Raw genomic sequence first — 17,913 nt, forward strand, 5'->3', positions numbered from 1 at the left:
GTGATGATGAGCATTTTTTCATGTGTTTTTTGGCTGCATAAATGTCTTCTTTTGAGAAGTGTCTGTTCATGTCCTTCGCCCACTTTTTGATGGGGTTGTTTTTTTCTTGTAAATTTGTTTGAGTTCATTGTAGATTCTGGATATTAGCCCTTTGTCAGATGAGTAGGTTGTGAAAATTTTCTCCCATTTTGTAGGTTGCCTGTTCACTCTGATGGTAGTTTCTTTTGCTGTGCAGAAGCTCTTTAGTTTAATTAGATCCCATTTGTTAATTTTGGCTTTTGTTGCCATTGCTTTTGGTGTTTTAGACATGAAGTCCTTGCCCATGCCTATGTCCTGAATGGTAATGCCTAGGTTTTCTTCTAGGGTTTAATAAAAACCTTTTAAAATTTAAAATAGTTAAAGTTAGGTTTCAATTTGAGATGGAAAGATGCAGCCAAGAGTTTTGCCTTAAGAGTCAGTAATGATCCCAAAGGGAGTGAAAAAGTCAATGGTGGGTTTTTAGATGTTGTAACACTTGGACAGAGGACATTTAGAGCAGCTTTCCTTTGTGACATACTGTCATAGTTGCCAAAGGGAAAGGGAACACTGGGTAGTTTTTTAAGAAAACATAGATCCATTGAGGGAAAATTGATGCAAAACAAATGCATATATTGACATGTACAATTTGATGAGTTTTGATATATTAATGAACCAATGAAATCATCACCAAAATCAGGAGAATGAACACACCCATCACTTGCAAAAGTTTCCTTGTGACCTTTTGTAATCTCTTCCTCCACATAGGTAACTTCCCACCCCAATCCCTAGGCAAACAATGGTCCATATAAATGGAATCACAGTGTATGTACTATTATTTAGGACATTATTTATTTAGAATATGGATTCTTTCACATAGGATAATTATTTTTTGATTCATCCATGTTTTTGTATCCATAGTGCTCTCTCTCTCCCCCCCCTTTTTTTTTTTTATTGCTGAGAGTATTGCATTGCATGGATATACCACAATTTGTTTATCCTTTCGCCTGTTGAAGGACATTTGAATTATTTCCAGTTGTGGCTACCGAAAATGAAGTTGCTATGAACATTAGTGTACAAGTTTTTAGATACACCTTTTCATTTCTCTTGGGTATATATGTAGTAGGAATAGGATTGCTGGCTTGTATAGTAAATGTTATGTTTACCTTTTTAAGAAATTACAGAACTCTTTTCCTAAGTGATTATAAGCATTGTTTCAAAGTTCTAGTTGCTACCAATCCCCATCAGCATTTGGTATTGCCTCTCTCTTAGTTGAGCCATTCTAATGGGTTCGTATGGTTTTAATTTGCATTTTTTAAACTTCTGACAATGTTGAGCATTTTTCATGAGTTTATATGCCATCCTTATGTATTATTTGATTGTCTGTTCAAATCTTTTACTCATTTAAAAAATTCTAAAAAAGTTTTAAAATAGCTTTACTTAGGCATAATTCACATACAATAAAATTCACCCCCTTTAAGTATACAGATCAATGATTTCTAGTAAATTCATATAGTTGTGCAACAAATAGCACAATCTACTTTTACAAAATGTTCATCCCATCAGAACGTTATCTCCTACACATTTGTAGTGAAGCTTCACTCCCACTCCCAGCCCTAGACAACCCTAGATCTGCTTTCTGTCTCTACATATTTGCGTTTTCTAGAAATTTCATATAAATGGAATAAGAAAAGATGTAGTCTTTTGTATCTGGCTTTTTTCACTTATCATAATATCTTTGAGGTTTATCTGTGCTGTAGTATGCATTAGTCATTTGTTCCTTTTTATTCCTGAGTAGTATTCAATTGTATGTATTCAATTATATGCATATATAACATTTTATCTATTTGCCAGTTGATGGACATAAATTGTTTCTAGTTTTCAAATACCATGAATAATGTTACTACGAACACTCATATACATATCTTTGTGGGACATATATTTTCATTTCTCTTAGGTAGGTACCTAGGAATAGAATTATTGGGGTGCATAAGTATGTGCTTAACTTTTTAAGAAATGACCGAACTCTTTTTTCAAAGTGGCTGTTCTATTTTATATTTCCATCAACAAAATATGAGGGTTCCAGTTTCTCTACAGTTTTCTTCAACAAGATTCAAGTCAAATAACTACAATGCTAGTACATGTGGCCTTTTACTCTGGAAAACTGAATCAGGGATGGGCCCTTAGCTGATAGGTGCTCTGCCAGGAAAGCTCTGCCCATGAGGACTGATAGAAATCAACTGGGGATCCTGTCTCTGGCAAATTTGATATAAAGAAGGAATAAAGTGCTTGATGAAAATATATGCAGAAGGAAGCAGAGACACGGAAATGCTGAGTCCCATGAGGGCAGAGCACTAGAGGAGAGCTTGGTGAACTGCTCCAGCCATGAGGGAACCGGATCTGCACTGGACCTTGATGGATCTCCCCTCTGACACAGCCTCTCCTCTTCTCCATCTGAAACACTTCCACTGTTTCTTCTAAAGTAGTCCCTGATGATCAGCAAATTCTCCCATGTCTTTACTGTCTCCTTGACCTATCTTATGTCTTCTCTAGAACCTCCCTTTCTGTCCCTAAGAGATTTCCTCCTGCAGCACTCTCAGATTGAGGCTGCTCATCTACTCACAATTCACATTCATCAGGGTTAAGAGGTAGAGTCAGTGCTCTCTTCTCTTTCTCATTGCCTTTACTACACCAGTGCTTCCTGCTTCAGACTAGATTTCCATACTTTTGTTAACGGACGAATGCGTATCTCCCCATGAGACCCAGATCACTTGACCATAACACTCTCCATCACACTCTTTGTTTCTGTCTCCTTCTATCTCCTTATCCAATGAACACCTACAGTCAGTCCTCCTCTCCTCAGAGACTCCTACATGTAGGCAACGTACTCAGCCTCCTTGTTTCTGAGTCCCTTGACCTTCTCATCTCCAATGTCTGTCTCCTCTGTTCTACTGTAGCCACTTCTTTCAAAGTTTCACTGTGGAACTTGTCATCGCTGTGACTCTACCTCTGAAATTATTAATTTAAGCATTTCCCTCTCTGACAACAACTTTCTAACTTTCCATCTTGCTTTGTAAAGTACCTCCTTTTCAAGTGTTCTCTCACCTCATCAGGACTTCCTTGATCAACATTGATAACTATCCTCCCTCTTAATCTGTTAAAGCCCAGCTATCTTCACTTCCCATTCTCTCCATCTCAGATTCCATGTTCTACTATTTCAGACACTCCTTTTCTATGTCATATAAATTCCCATACCTTGTCCATCTTCCACACTCACCTTTAATAGAAAAGCAATTTGAGGAATTCCACCTACATTGTCTTCATAGATTTTCCCAGCAATTAAGGGTATAGGTACAGGTATCACTATACATTCATGGTCTCCAGACTAAACTGGGCTCCCAACACTCCCTGGTTACACTATTCTACCATTCTCTTTATTTTTATTTTATTTACTTTTTTGAGATGAAGTTTTTGCTCTTGTTGCCCAGGCTGGAGTCCAATGGTGCGATCTTGGCTCACTGCAACCTCTGCCTCCCGGGTTCAAGTGATTCTCCTGCCTCAGCCTCCTGAGTAGCTGGGATTACAGGCATGTGCCACCATGCCTGGCTAATTTCTGTATTTTTAGTAGAGATGGGGTTTCACCATGTTGGCCAGGCTGGTCTCAAACTCCTGACCTCAGGTGATCTACCCGCCAAAGCCTCCCAAAGTGCTGGGTTTACAGGTGTAAGCCACTGGGCCCGGCCTCTACCATTCTTTTTAACAATCACCTCAAAGCTTTTCTACTCGCCTCAAACCTTTGATCAATCTCCAACAATATGCGCCTCCCTATTCTTAGCATATGACTCTGTCTTCTACATCATGGAAAACATGGAAGCCTTCAGACGCTGAGCTCCTTCATTTACTACTTAGCAGACCTACAGCTCTGCTCATTAAGGATTTTGCATCCACTTTCTTCCCTCCTGTTGTAATGCAGGAGGCATCCTTCCCTCTGCACCTCCTTGTGCTCTCTGACCTTACACATAGCTACTTTCTCCAGAACTCTTAGTTCATCCTGTCTCTCACTCATATCTTCAATATCTAAATTTTTATCTTTAAAAAGATTCTTCCCAATAGCATTTAAAAATACTATAGTCTCTTCAGTCTTAAAGGAAATCTTCCCCCTTTTATCCCTTAAACACACACACACACACACATCCCTCACAGGAACCCTTCTGGACCCCACATCCATCTCCAGCTGCTGCTATTTCCCTTCTTTTCCCTTTAGAATCAATGTCTTTAAATATTTCTCTATAATTATCTATTCTGGCTTCTGTTTCCCACTATATCACTAAAACTGTGTTCACTAAGGTCACTGAGAAATTCCATAAGGCTAAATCTAATGGATCCTTGGGGTCTTATCTTCCTTGACCATTTAACCCATTTGATATGTTGTTCACTCCCTTATTCTTGAAACAAATTAGGCTGCCCAAGAGACACAGTACACAGTAAACCAATGCATTCCAACCAGGGAACCAGAGAACTGGATTCTAGGTGTCTTTTTAACCACCAGTCTGTCAACCTTCCTTTTAACCACCAGGCCACTTAGTATCTCTGGGCTGAAGTGCCACATTTTTTAATGTGAAGAGAAGACTTCATGTATGGGAAAGTGGGCGTGGACCAGATGGCTTCTTGAGGTCCTTTTTAGCCCCTGGAACCCATGGTTGCTGATTTTGAGTCACACATGAGTTAGCAGTCACATTTGTATGCATGGTTCAGCATTCCCATCTTTGAAGTGAGACATTTTCTCTTGCTGCCTAAATTACTTCTAGATTATAACTTCACCTTTGGAAATGATATTAACTGTTTCAGGTCTCTATTCTGTTCTTTACTAATGACTGGATTTTCTAGAGAGAAATAACTAGCCAACTGAAATACCAAGTTACCTCCTTCAGCATGCTAAGAATCCTAGGCTATTTAAATTCATAGAAATGTGAAATTTTACTCACTGGGTCAAAGCACTAAGGAGAGAATATCTTTTTGCCCCAAATACTAGAGGTATCAGGAAGACGTATGCAATGTTTATACTGACCTCAGGTCTTATAAAAAGCCTTGAGGGGAAAAAGGTAACACAAGTAACAGAAAATAATAACTTATTTTTATTTCTAGACCACCCAGTGTAGTTCAGTAGGAAGAGAGTGGGCTTAGAGCTAGAACTGAATTTAGACTCTGTTCAGTCAGCAGTTGCTCTGTGAATTGGGGCAAGCTACCTCAAGTAGCTCATCTGTAAAATGGAGACAGTAATGTCTTTATTTGGTCTCCTAGCACAATTGTGAAAATCTAATGAGCCTACAAATATAAAATACACTGAAAAGTACAAAGGGCTGTGCAGCTTCAGATATTCACTAATGGAGAAATTAATGTCCTACAAAGAAAGGTCTACCGGGGCAAGGACTTTCTGAACATATTTGTAGTAGACAGGGCGTTAGATTAATACTTCAGACTATCATATATGACATAGCAGAGTCAGAAATTGTTAGAGTATTCACCTGTTAAGGGAAAGAGAGTTTTAGGGAGAAAGATGTAGATGAGAATTGTTGGTTTCAATCTTCCTTCTGCATGTAGGTCTTTCAACCTACAGAAATTGATCTATAAACTTGAAGGAGATTGCTTATAACTTCTCAGCCATAGAGTTTGCAGTTTGCAGAAGTTTTCCAAAAGAATTATTGCTTAAAAGAAAAGAACAAGCCAGGAAGAAATACAAGTCTAAACAGAGCAAAAAGTGAGATAATTTAAATTTGTTAATTTCTTCCAAAATTTTAGTAGATTGGAAAAATATGGTCCTGTGTCTCACTGGTATGTATTGAAAGAAAAGATCTTTTTCCCCTTTTTTTAGTTTCTTTCTCTAGAAGACATCATATATAAGAGAGGGAACTTTCCCTCTATCTGGTTTAAACTAATCTCAAAGATGTCAATATGAAAGTCAACCTAGGTACATTACAGTATGTGAATTTAGCTACTTTGTTTCCACATTATTGTTTCTTCTTACGTAATCTTACACATGACATACTTGTCATCATTTTTTTCTTATAAATCTACTGGAAAGATCCAGGCATTAGGCACATTATTTTGTGCATAGAAATTTATCTTTTTCCCTTGCTATTCATGATTTGAATCAGGGCCAGCTAAAGCAAAAATTTTCTACATACCTTCCTCCTCTTAATCTATTCCATGAACTCACTGCTCCACAGATGGTAAAGGTCTGCTGTTTATAAGTGGTCTTGTGAAAAAATTATTAAGTGATTTCGTGGGTCACTCCCATTCCATCTGATTTAGGAAATAATATTTTGGTTTCCAGGATTTGTGTGCTTTTCTTGGCATCCTAGGGTATAAAGAAAAAGATAAACCTCTCCAGAAATACAAGGGATAGTTCACTCTACTTACTCGTGTCTGCAAGATTCTTACTTTTCAATAACAGAACCCACTAGAACTGGTTTAAGCAGAAAGGGATCTATTAAGGATTATCAGATCACTTACAGAAATCTTTGGGACAGCCAAAGAGGAAACTATTTTAACAAAAGCTTCAGAGTAGACATATCACAGCTTCCAACATCTACCATTTGGCACTATTCATGCTGGAGAATAGCATAGGGGAATCTAGTTTCCGTTATGATCAATATTCTTTTTGCCCAGTGTTCATTCTTAAATTTTAGGGGAGGAGGAATATGAATTGCTTTCAGTTTGTGAATATACATGGGAAATAGTGTTGGGAATTGCTAGATATGAAAACATGAGAACAATTCTGGATTTTTTTCTCCCTTACTTTGTTTAAAACATCGTTTCCTAAAGATGGGACACTTTTCTCTGCCAGCCTTCAAAATGGCTTAGGTAGTACAGGATTGTGGCATTATGTAGCCTTGAACCCATATTGAGGACTGTATTCTGTTTTCAATAATCTTTCAGTCCTGATTATATTAGGACAAAGTTCAGTATTTATGCCAGTGCTTTTAATTTTTCTCCCCCTTGCTGATATCCTTTTTAACAACAAAAAAAGCAAATCTCACTCAGGCTCAGAATGTTCAGCAGGTGGCCAATGGAAGTGAGTTAAACTTTAGTAACATTCTTTTGATCTTATTGTATTCATTTTTATAATTTACTTTTTATTCATAGTACTAATGCTTGCTTTCCATTTCCAGGTCATTAAAGTTTCCTTTCAAAGTAAAAAAAATTAAGTAAAAAATTGAGTCAACTTATAGAAAATATTAAATATACAACACATATGTGGTAAGCAGATGCAGGAAAAGTCCTGAAGGTGGAGAGCAAATGTCTAAAATCTCATAAATACTGCCTTATAGAATGTTTCTGATGCTTTATATACAGCCTTGGAGCAAGTTATTTAACTTCTGCCTGAGCTTTTTATCTTAAAATAGAGGTAACTTTAGCTTACAGAATGGAGTGGTTCATGGAGATAATTAATGTAAACTACTTCACAGTGTCTAGCACAAGGCAGAGGTTCAAAAAGTGGTGGCTATTATTATCAGAAAAGGTAGGTATCAGACTTCTCATTTTACAGGGGAGAAAATTCAGACTCAGAGAAACTATGTGACTACTATAAAGTTAAGTATTACCTACTTTTGGGTGCAATCATTTCTTGAGCATTGAGTTAAATTTCAAAAGCCATATTTCACCACATTCCTGATGAGTAGCTGGGAAGGTATATGTAAAGACTGGCTCTATTGCTGATTTGGTGCATAATTTTAATAAATTGCTAGTTACTTTAGCTAGATGGGATCAGTGTTGATGATGCCATGTGTGTAAACTTGGCTCTTGAGAGATTCTTCATAACTGCACTGTTTTGTGACTGCAGAGTGTAGTTATCACTAAACTAAATGCTGTTGGTGACGAGAGGGACTGAAGGAGAGGATATGATGATAAAAATTAATCTTCTCTACTGGAATGCAAAACTGAAAGTAGGGACAATTTCTGCCTCCCCTCCCCTCCCCTTCCCTTCCCTAGTGAAGACAGATAAGCATTGATTTTAGGAGCACTGGTTTAGGAGCAGTTGTACACACATGTATGAAGAGACAGGACATCAGGACCAGGAACCATAGCAAGAATAATCTTATCCAGAATTACTATTTTCCTGTGAGGCTACCATGCCACACAACCTGTACCATGCCACACACCCTGTACCATGCTACACAACCAGACTAGCATGTGAAACTGCACTCACTTTGATCTTGACAAGTGCAGAGTGAGCAATCTCTAAGTGTGAAACTGTGGTGTTGTATTATTTCTGGCAGTTCTAGGATAAGAAATGATCAGTTTTATTTTTTTTTAAAAGCATAGAACAGATTTAAGATCAGATTGTAAGGCAGTGGGGAAAAAATTCAGAGCTTGAAAATTTCCACTTATTTCATATCAATCTTAGGCTCAGGCACCCACTCCTTGCTTACACACATAGTTAATATAGTCTGAACTTAGTTTATTCAACAATTACATTCACTTGCTTCCCTAAGTGACAGCAGGACTTTATTATGGTATTTCTCAGCATATATATAAAACATACTTTTCAGTTGATTTTTTAAAAAAAATTAAAATGAAGTTTTGAGATTGTGTTTGTATCATATTTTTTGGGAGAGCAATTTAATAGCAGCTCACAGTATTGTTGTAGCAGGGGTGATTATGAAGTTGCATAAAGTATTAGCAATGCAGTTCAACATGGAAGTCTGTAAAGATGAAAATCAGAAAAATCACAAACTGTCACCAGAGTAAGTAGTTGCAATTACCTCTAAAGGTAAAAGATTACATCTATTTTTTACACAAATTTTTTAACCAATGTATCTGCAGTTTCTAGATGACCATTTATGTAATTTGTGATTGGATTGCTTGACAAATGAGACATGTAAACAGGAACTGATACTAACAGAAAACAGTGGTAATGTATTTGTTCAAAGCTGCCTGAGACTGCTTTAAATGTAACATGCCTCTCTATGAGAATTACATGATTCTGGTGGAATGGCAGAATTCCCATGAAATGGTTAATTTACTAAAGATACCAAGCCATTTGGTAAATGCAGGGCGTTCAGTGCTAAGAGTGAAGCAAAGTGGCAAGTTGCCAAGAAGAGATGGAACAGGTTTATAGAGATGTTTGTTGCAAGCATTTTGATTTGTGGCAAACTTGTTTGCCTCAGGAAGTCACTGACAGTGGGGGAGGAAAGGAGGTAGATGCTATAGTTGTGTCTAACACTGATCCAGACAAAACAACAATCCAAACCCAGGAGCTGACATTCAATCATTAAAGGATCCCAGTCGTTGTACAGTGCACCTATCTGGCCAACCCTCAAAACAACTCAAAGAAATCAGAATCTTAATTTCTCAAACTAGGAAATGGAAAACTGCAATATCTGAACACTTGTATCTAAGCTCAGATAGGAGCAGTGATAGTATTAAAATAGAATGGGTTTAATAATAAATCTTGGCCATGCAACTGCGATCTACAGAGTAGTAAATTTTTAATGTTCATTGGCTCTGCCTCCTTTTAAACAGTATACAAGTGTACTATGTCTGCATATACAATGATGCCTTTATATTGTGGCAGTAGTTGAAGAAATGGCTGTGCCATGATTAATTGTAGAACAGAATTGCTTGACAGAAGAGCTGTCAAATATCAAAACACTTGCCAGGATTTTTAATTGGACAAGCTGAGGAATGTACAGTGTTGCTATAACTGAAATCAATCTATAATTTGAATACAAATTAATTCTTTAATACTGCCTTCCTTACCTGCACAACGTCAAAAAAAAAAAAAACAAAAAAAACAGACCAAACCAAAACAAAACAAAAAAAACCCAACACGAACAAGCAAGCAAACAAATGAAAATCCTCCATAGAAATGTTTGCATGCAGACATGCATTCATGATTGATGACTGATAAATAAAGGAGCAGTGTTTATAAGGCTCTTTGAAGTCTGTGAAGAGCTTACATGTACATTATTTTAATTCTCATAATAACACCATGAGATGGATTGTGCAAGCATTTCAGTTCAGTTTTCAATGAGGCCTATACTGGACCAGGTTTTGTGCTAGACACATAAATTAGAGGACATCCCTGTGGCCAATAAATTTGACAAAAGAGGAAACTGAGTCTCAGAGAGAGAGAGAGAGATGGTCTATTAAGATTTTTTGCTGTAGAGATCAAAAGTCTGTATCTTTGAATGCAAGCTCCAATGCTTTTATCCTTTTACGATGGTACCTCTGAACGGAATGAGGCCAAATTAGCCAAGAGAGAAATACATTTTTGTTGAAAGCTGGTTTCCAAGGCACTCTAAATTTCATACAGTGAAACCAGCTTAGCACATAACTCAATTCAAAGATCACCTGCCTATTAAAGCAAGGTTTTTAGGCCACCAATTTTACTTCCTTTAGGAGTGATGCTGCATAAGCTTGCATTAAAACAGTGAATTTTTCAGCTTTGACATGTAACGAGCTTGGAAGACATCACTCTCGTTCTTACAAGAAAAAGCTAGATGAACTGAAAATTAATTATCTTTCTTGAACCTATCAGAGAACTTAAGTTGCAGGTCAGTCACCCCAAAATGTGAAGAAACAGGTGCATCCAGAGAGATATAGCTGTCATCTGTTTACCGGGAGCAGATGCCGCTGGAGCCATAAACTGGTAAGAATATTTAATGAGGACTTTGTTGGATTGCTGGAGGCTTAGTGTGGACCAGCAAAGACTTAAAAAGTCCTGGGGGCTCAGCCTTTGGGAGCTCTATGCATTTGTGGATTTCACCTCCAGAAACCCTAACAGGGTTCTCACTGTGAAAATTAGAGATAAATCCCCTTGTAATTTTCACAGGGGGAGGGTACATGAAACCATATTGAAATACACCTTGGGAAAAGTAACTAGGTAAGTCAAGCTGATAGTATGTATCCTTCATATGACGTGATGAGAATGGCATTATCCCTCTGTGCTCTTGCTCTGCAAAACTCAGAACCCCAGTTTAATCATGAGAAAAACACTGGACAGATCCCATTTGAGAGATGTCTACAAAATACCTGACCAGTACCCCTCAAAGCTCTCATCAAGTACAAGGGGACTTTGAGAAACTGTCACAGCCATAAGGAGCCTAAGGAGACATGATGACTAAATGTAATGTGGTGTCCTGAAATAGAAAAAGACAGTAGGTTAAAAACTAAAGAAGTCTGAATAAAGTATGGACTTTAATTAATCATAATGCTTCAATATTGGTTCATTTATTGTTAAAAAAGTACCATACTAATGTAAGGTGCTAATAATAGGAGAAATTAGGTGTAAGGTACATTTGAACTCTCAGTTCTATTTTTGTAACTCTTCTGTAAATCTAAAACTATTCAAAAAGCAATGGATGAAAATGTAAATAAGATTGAACTGGGTTTTGAAATAACTTCTGAAGTTCACAGCATCTTGGGAAATATCTATGTCAGTAAGCGAAATTGATCATGCCCTAAGAATAGTTCTTTGTCTCTGAAGGCCTCCTCTTTGACTTCTGAACTTGGGTGAGATGCCAAGGAGTTGTGAGGGAGAAAGTGGCCTCCAGTGTGGTCACCCAGATTGAGGAATTGGTCCTTAATATTCTGCAGTGACAGATTTCACAGTAGAAAACAGTATCTGGAAATAAAATCAGTCACGAAGGAAATGGACTTCTTCTGACTTACCAGTGTGACCAGAAGCACCACAGATGTAGTCAAGTCCAATTCTCTTACTTCACACGTGAGGATATTGAGGCCTGGGAGGAATGTACTCATGTTACATCCGGGATTAGAACTCAGTTTTCCTTTGTCACCAATTTCAAACATTCAGTGAAAATGACGATACAATGAACACCCTATACCCACCACTACATTGATTCAATGATTAATATTTTGTCATATTTGTTGCCTGTATTTGCAAAACCATTTAAACGTAATTTGTACACCTTGTGACACTTCATCTCTAAAGATTTCAGCATATATTTCCTAAGATCAGGATATTCTTTTATATACCCACAATACCATTATAAAAATAACTAAAAATAATTCCTTAATGTATCTAATACTTAGTCCATTTTCTAAATTTTGAAATGTGTGTCTCAAAATGTCTTTTATAATTTTTTTCCTCAAATTACAATCTAGTCAAGATATCTCATTGCATTCATTTTATCTTTATCATCTCTGTTCGTCTGGAACATTCCCCAAACATTTCTTTTTGGGATGTTAACTTTTTGTAAAATGCCCCATGGCACACTAGGGAAAGTGGCATACAAATCTGAGGCCTGAAGGTGAATAAGTGTGTGTCATCAAATGAAGAAGTATGGAAAAAGGGAAAAGATTTTCTAAGCCTTTGTTTCTCTGTTCTGGCCACAACCCCAGAATTCAGAGGCCCAACCTGATCTACTGTGGAAGAGGACAGAATATTTGGTGCCTCCTCCATGGCAAACAAACAAGACACTACCCTGCAATTGAAAGGGATAGTATTTCTCTTATTCCAAGTACACTTGAGATTGAAAATAATACATTTCTTTTAAATGACAAGTAGTTGCAAATGCAAACCGTAAAGATCCACATCTTTATGGGAAGGAGTTAACAATCTCTTCACAGTAATTCTGGGATTAGGAGATGAGGCCATGTTTTTACATGAAGACACAGATACCTCTCAAAAGATACTCACCCCTCCTGGACTGTAAACTTTTGAAAATTAGAACAGCATTTTGTTCAATTTTATTCTCAGTATCTAGCAGCTCAAATAAATATCAGTTGAATGCACAAGTCAGTTATAAAGTCAATTGAATAATATTTGCATTTCTATATTAAATACTTTGTTGGGCATAGCAACAATTTATTTTCCTGAACTCCTCACCACGCATGTTTACCATAAGCCCTGATACCAAGCCTTCTTTCTCATGGTATCTCAGTAAACTGGAAAAATAGTACAGGAAGTGTCCTGACACAGTGTTCCACTGTTCCCAAAATATCAAAGCTTGTAAAAAAACCTCCAATGATATCTAGATGCTGCTCTTACTGTGACTCTTCGAGAGAAAGAACATGAATTCCCACAAAACTAGTTATTCTGAATAACCTATTAACTTTCTTGTGTAGGCCCAGAAAACGGATTTACTCAGGACTAAATTAAAATCTGGAGCCCTAAGCTGAGAAAATATTTGGTATCCTACCCACCCATGTTTAAACAAAATAATAACAATAATGAGACTATTGTTGCTCTTACACTATAAAATAAAAGCAAGGAAGTTCAATGAATTTCTGTTTTTTAAAACATCTTAAGTATTTTAAGGCTGTCTTTCCTTTTTTATTGTGGTAAAATATACATAAATGTTACCATTTTAACCATTATTTATTTATTTAAATTATTTATTTCAATGGTTTTTGGGGCACCAGGGCAAGTTTGGTTGCATGGAAAAGTTCTTTAGTGCTGATTATTGAGATTTTGGTGCACCCGTCACCTAAGCAGTGTACACTGTACCCAGTGTGTACTCTTTTATCCCTCACCCTCCTTCCACCCTTCCCTGTGAATCCCCAAAGTCCATTATATCATTCTTATGCTTTTGTGTCCTCATAGCTTGAGCTCTCACTTATAAGTGAAACATACAATGTTTGGTTTTCCATTCCTAAGTGACTTCGCTTAGAATAATGGTCTCCAACTCCATCTAGGTTGCGTGAATGGCATTATTTCATTCCTTTTTATGGCTGAGTAGTATTCTATGGTGTGTATATATAAAAATAACTTGTGATATATATATTATATATATGTATGTGTGTGTGTGTGTATATATATATATATATCCTAGCTGCAAATTGTATGTATATATATCCAATTGCAAATTGTGTTACTATATGCATATGTATGCAAGTGTCTTTTTCATATAATGACTTTTTCTCTGGGTAGATACCCACAAGTGAGATTGCTGGATCAATTGAAAGTTCTACTTTTAGTTCTTTAAGGAATCTCCATAATGATTTTCATAATGGTTGTACCAGTTTACATTCCCACCAGCAGTGTATAAGTGTTCCCTTTTCACCACATCCACACCAACATCTGTTATTTTATAATTTTTAAATTTTTTAATTATGGCCATTCTTGCAGGAGTAAGGTGGTATTGCATTGTGGTTTTGATTTGCATCCTTTGATAATTAGTGATGTTAAGCATTTTTTCATATGTTTCATATTTTGGCCATTTGTATATCTTCTTTTGAGAATTGTCTATTCCTGTCCTTTGCCCAGTTTTTGATGAGATTGTTTGTTTTTTTCTTGCTGATTTGAGTTCTTTGTAGATTCTGGATATTAGTCCTTTGTCAGATGCATAGGTTGTCAAAATTTTCTCACACTCTGTGGGTTGTCTATTTACTCTGCTGATTATTTCTTTTGCTGTGCAGAAGGTTTTTAGTTTAATTAGGTCCCTCCCATCCTTGTTTTTGTTGCATTTGCTTTTGGGTTCTTGGTCATAAAGTCTTTGCCTAAGCCAATGTCTAGAAGAGTTTTTCCAGTGTTATCTTCTAGATTTTTTATGGCATCAGGTCTTAGATTTAAGTCTTTGATCCTTCTTGATTTTTGTAGAAGGTGAGACATGAGAATCCAGTTTCATTCTTCTACATGTGGTTTGCCAATTATCCCAGCACCATTTGTTGAATAGGTTGTCCTTTTCTACTTTATGTTTTTGTTTGCTTTGTCAAAGATCAGTTGGCTGTAAATATTTGGCTTTATTTCTGAGTTCTCTATTCTGTTCCATTGGTCTACATGCCTATTTTTATACCAGTACCATGATGTTTTGGTAACTGTAGCCTTGTAGTATATTTTGAAGTTTGGTAATGTGATGCCTTCAGATTTATTCTTTTTGCTCAGTCTTGCTTTGGCCATGTGGGCTCTTTTTTGGTTCCATAAGAATTTTAGGATTGTTTTTTCTAATTCTGTGAAGAATGATGATGGTATTTTGATGGGAATTGTATTGAATTTGTAGATGGCTTTTGGCAGTATGGTCATTTTTACAATATTGATTCTACCCATCCATGAGCATGGAATGTGTTTCCATTTGTTTGTGTTGTCTATGATTTCTTTCAGCAGTGCTTTGCAGTTTTCTTTGTAGAGCTCTATTGCCTCCTTGGTTAAGTATATTCCTAACTATTTTATGTTTTTTGCAGCTGTAGTAAAAATGGTTGAGTTCTTGATTTGATTCTCAGCTTGGTTGTTTTTGGAGTGTAGCACCGCTACTGATTTGTGTACATTGATTTTGTATCCTGAAATTTTGCTGAATTCATTTACCAGTTCTAGGAGCATTTGGATGAGTCTTTATGGTTTTCTAGGTATATGATCATATCACTGGTGAACAGCAACAGTTTGACTTCCTTTTTACCGATTTAGATGCCCTTTCTTTCTTTCTTTTGTCTGATTGCTCTGGCTAGGACTTCTGGTACAATGTTGAATGACAGTGGTGAAAGTGGGCATCCTTATCTAGTTCCAGTTCTCAGGGGAATGCTTTCAACTTTTCCCTGTTCAGTGTAATGTTGGCTGTGGGTTTGTCATAGATGGCTTTTATTACCTTGAGGTATGTCCCTTCTATGCTGATTTTGCTGAGGGTTTTAATCATAAAGGGATGGTGGATCTTGTCAAATGCTTTTTTTTGCATCTATTGAGATGATCATATGATTTTTAAAAAATTCTATTTATATAATGTATCACATTTATTGACTTGGATATATTAAACCATCTCTGCATCTCTGGTATGAAACCCACTTGATGATGGTATATTATCCTTTTGATACGCTGTTGGATTTGGTTAGCTAGTATTTTGTTGAGGATTTTTACATCTATGTTCATCAGGGACATTGGTCTGTAGTTTTCTTTTTGTTGTGTCCTTTTCTGGTTTTGATATTAGGATGATAATAGCTTCACTGAATGACTTAAAAAGGATTCCCTTTCTCTATCTTTTCGAATAGTTTCAGTAAGATTGGTACCAATTCTTCTTTGACTACCTGATGGAATTCAGCTGTAATTCCATTTGGTCCTGGACCTTTTTTTGGCAACTTTTAAATTACTGTTTTAATCTCACTGGTTGTTATTGGTCTGTTCAGAGTCTCTATTTCTTCCTGATTTAATCTAGGAGGTTTGTATACTTATAGGAATTTATTCATCTCTTCTAGATTTTCTAGTTTGTGCACATAAAGGTGTTCATAGTAGTCTTGAGTGATCTTTTGTATTTCTGTGGTATTGGTTGTAATATCTCCCATTTCATTTCTACTTGATCTTATTTGAATCTTCTCCTTTTCTTGGTTAATCTGACTAACGGTTCATCAATTTTGTTTATCTTTTCGAAGAACTAGCTTTTTCTTCATTTATCTCTTGTATTTTTTGTTTGTTTCAATTCCATTTAGTTCTGCTGTGATCTTTGTTATTTCTTTTCTCTGCTGGGTTTGGCTTGGTTTGTTCTTGTTTCACTAGTTCCTTGAGGTATGACCTTAGATTGTCTATTTGTGCTCTTTCAGACTTTTTTTGATGTAGGTGTTTAATGCTATGAACTTTCCTCTTAGCACTGCTTTTGCTGTATTCCAGAGGTTTTGATAGATTCTGTCATTATTATTGCTCAGTTCAAAGAATTTTTAAATTTCCATCTTGATTTCATTGTTAACCCAAGAATCATTCAGGAGCAAGTTATTTCATTTCCATGTATTTGTATAGTTTTGAGAGTTCCTTTCGGAGTTAATTCTGTTTTATTCCACTGTGATCTGAGAGGGTATGTGACATAATTTCAATGTTCTTAAATTTATTGAGATTTGTTTTGTGGCCTATCATATGGTCTATCTGGGAGAATGTTCCATGTGCTGATGGAAAAATATATATTCTGCAGTTGTTGGGTAGAATGCTCTGTAACTATCTGTTAAGTTCATTTGTTATAGGGTATAGTTTGAGGCCATTTTTTATTTGTTGCCTTTCTATCTTGATTACCTGTCTAGTCCTGTCAGTAGAGTACAGAAGTCCCCCACTATTATTTTGTTGCTGTCTATCTCATTTCTTAGGTCTAGTAATATTGTTTCATAAATTCAGGAGCTCCAGTGTTAGGTGCATATATATTTAGGATGATAATATTTTCCTGCTGGACTGATCCTCTTATATAACATCCCTCTTTGTCTTTTTTTAACTGTTGTTTCTTTAATGTATTTTGTCTGATATAGGAATAGCTACTCCTTTTTGCTTTTGGTGTCCATTTGCGTGGAGTATCTTTTCCCATCCCTTTACCTTAAGTTTATGTGAGTCCCTATGCATTAGGGACTCTTGAAGGCAGCAAATGCTTGATTGGTAGATTTTTATCCATTCTGCCATTCTGTATCTTTCAAATGGAGCATTTAGGCCATTTACATTAAACATTAGTGTTGAAATGTGAGGTACTCTTTTATTCATCATGCTAGTTGTTGCCTGAATACACTGCATTTTTTTTCCATTGTGTTATTGTTTTATAGGCCCTGTGAGATTTATGCTTTAAGGAGGATCTATTTTGGTGTATTTCAAGGTTTTGTTTCAAGATTAAGAACTAACTTTAGCATTTATTATTTATTTATTTATTTATTTTTGAGATGGAGTCTCACTTTGTTGCCCAGGCTGGAGTGCAGTGGTGTGATCTCGGCAAACTGCAAGCTCCATCTCCCAGGTTTACACCATTCTCCTGCCTCAGCTTCCCAAGTGGCTGGGACTATAGGCCCCCACCACCACACCCCACTAATTTTTGTATTTTTAGTACAGAAGAGGTTTCACTGTGTTAGCCAGGATGGTCTCGATCTCCTGACCTCATGATACACCCGCCTAGGCCTCCCAAAGTGCTGGGATTACAGGCATGAGCCACTGCACCCGGCCTAGCATTTCTTGTAATGATGGCTTGGTAGTGGCAAATTCTCTCA

Source organism: Hylobates moloch, unplaced genomic scaffold (assembly GCF_009828535.3).
Source record: "Hylobates moloch isolate HMO894 unplaced genomic scaffold, HMol_V3 SCAFFOLD_1, whole genome shotgun sequence".
Classification (NCBI taxonomy): Eukaryota; Metazoa; Chordata; class Mammalia; order Primates; family Hylobatidae; genus Hylobates; species Hylobates moloch.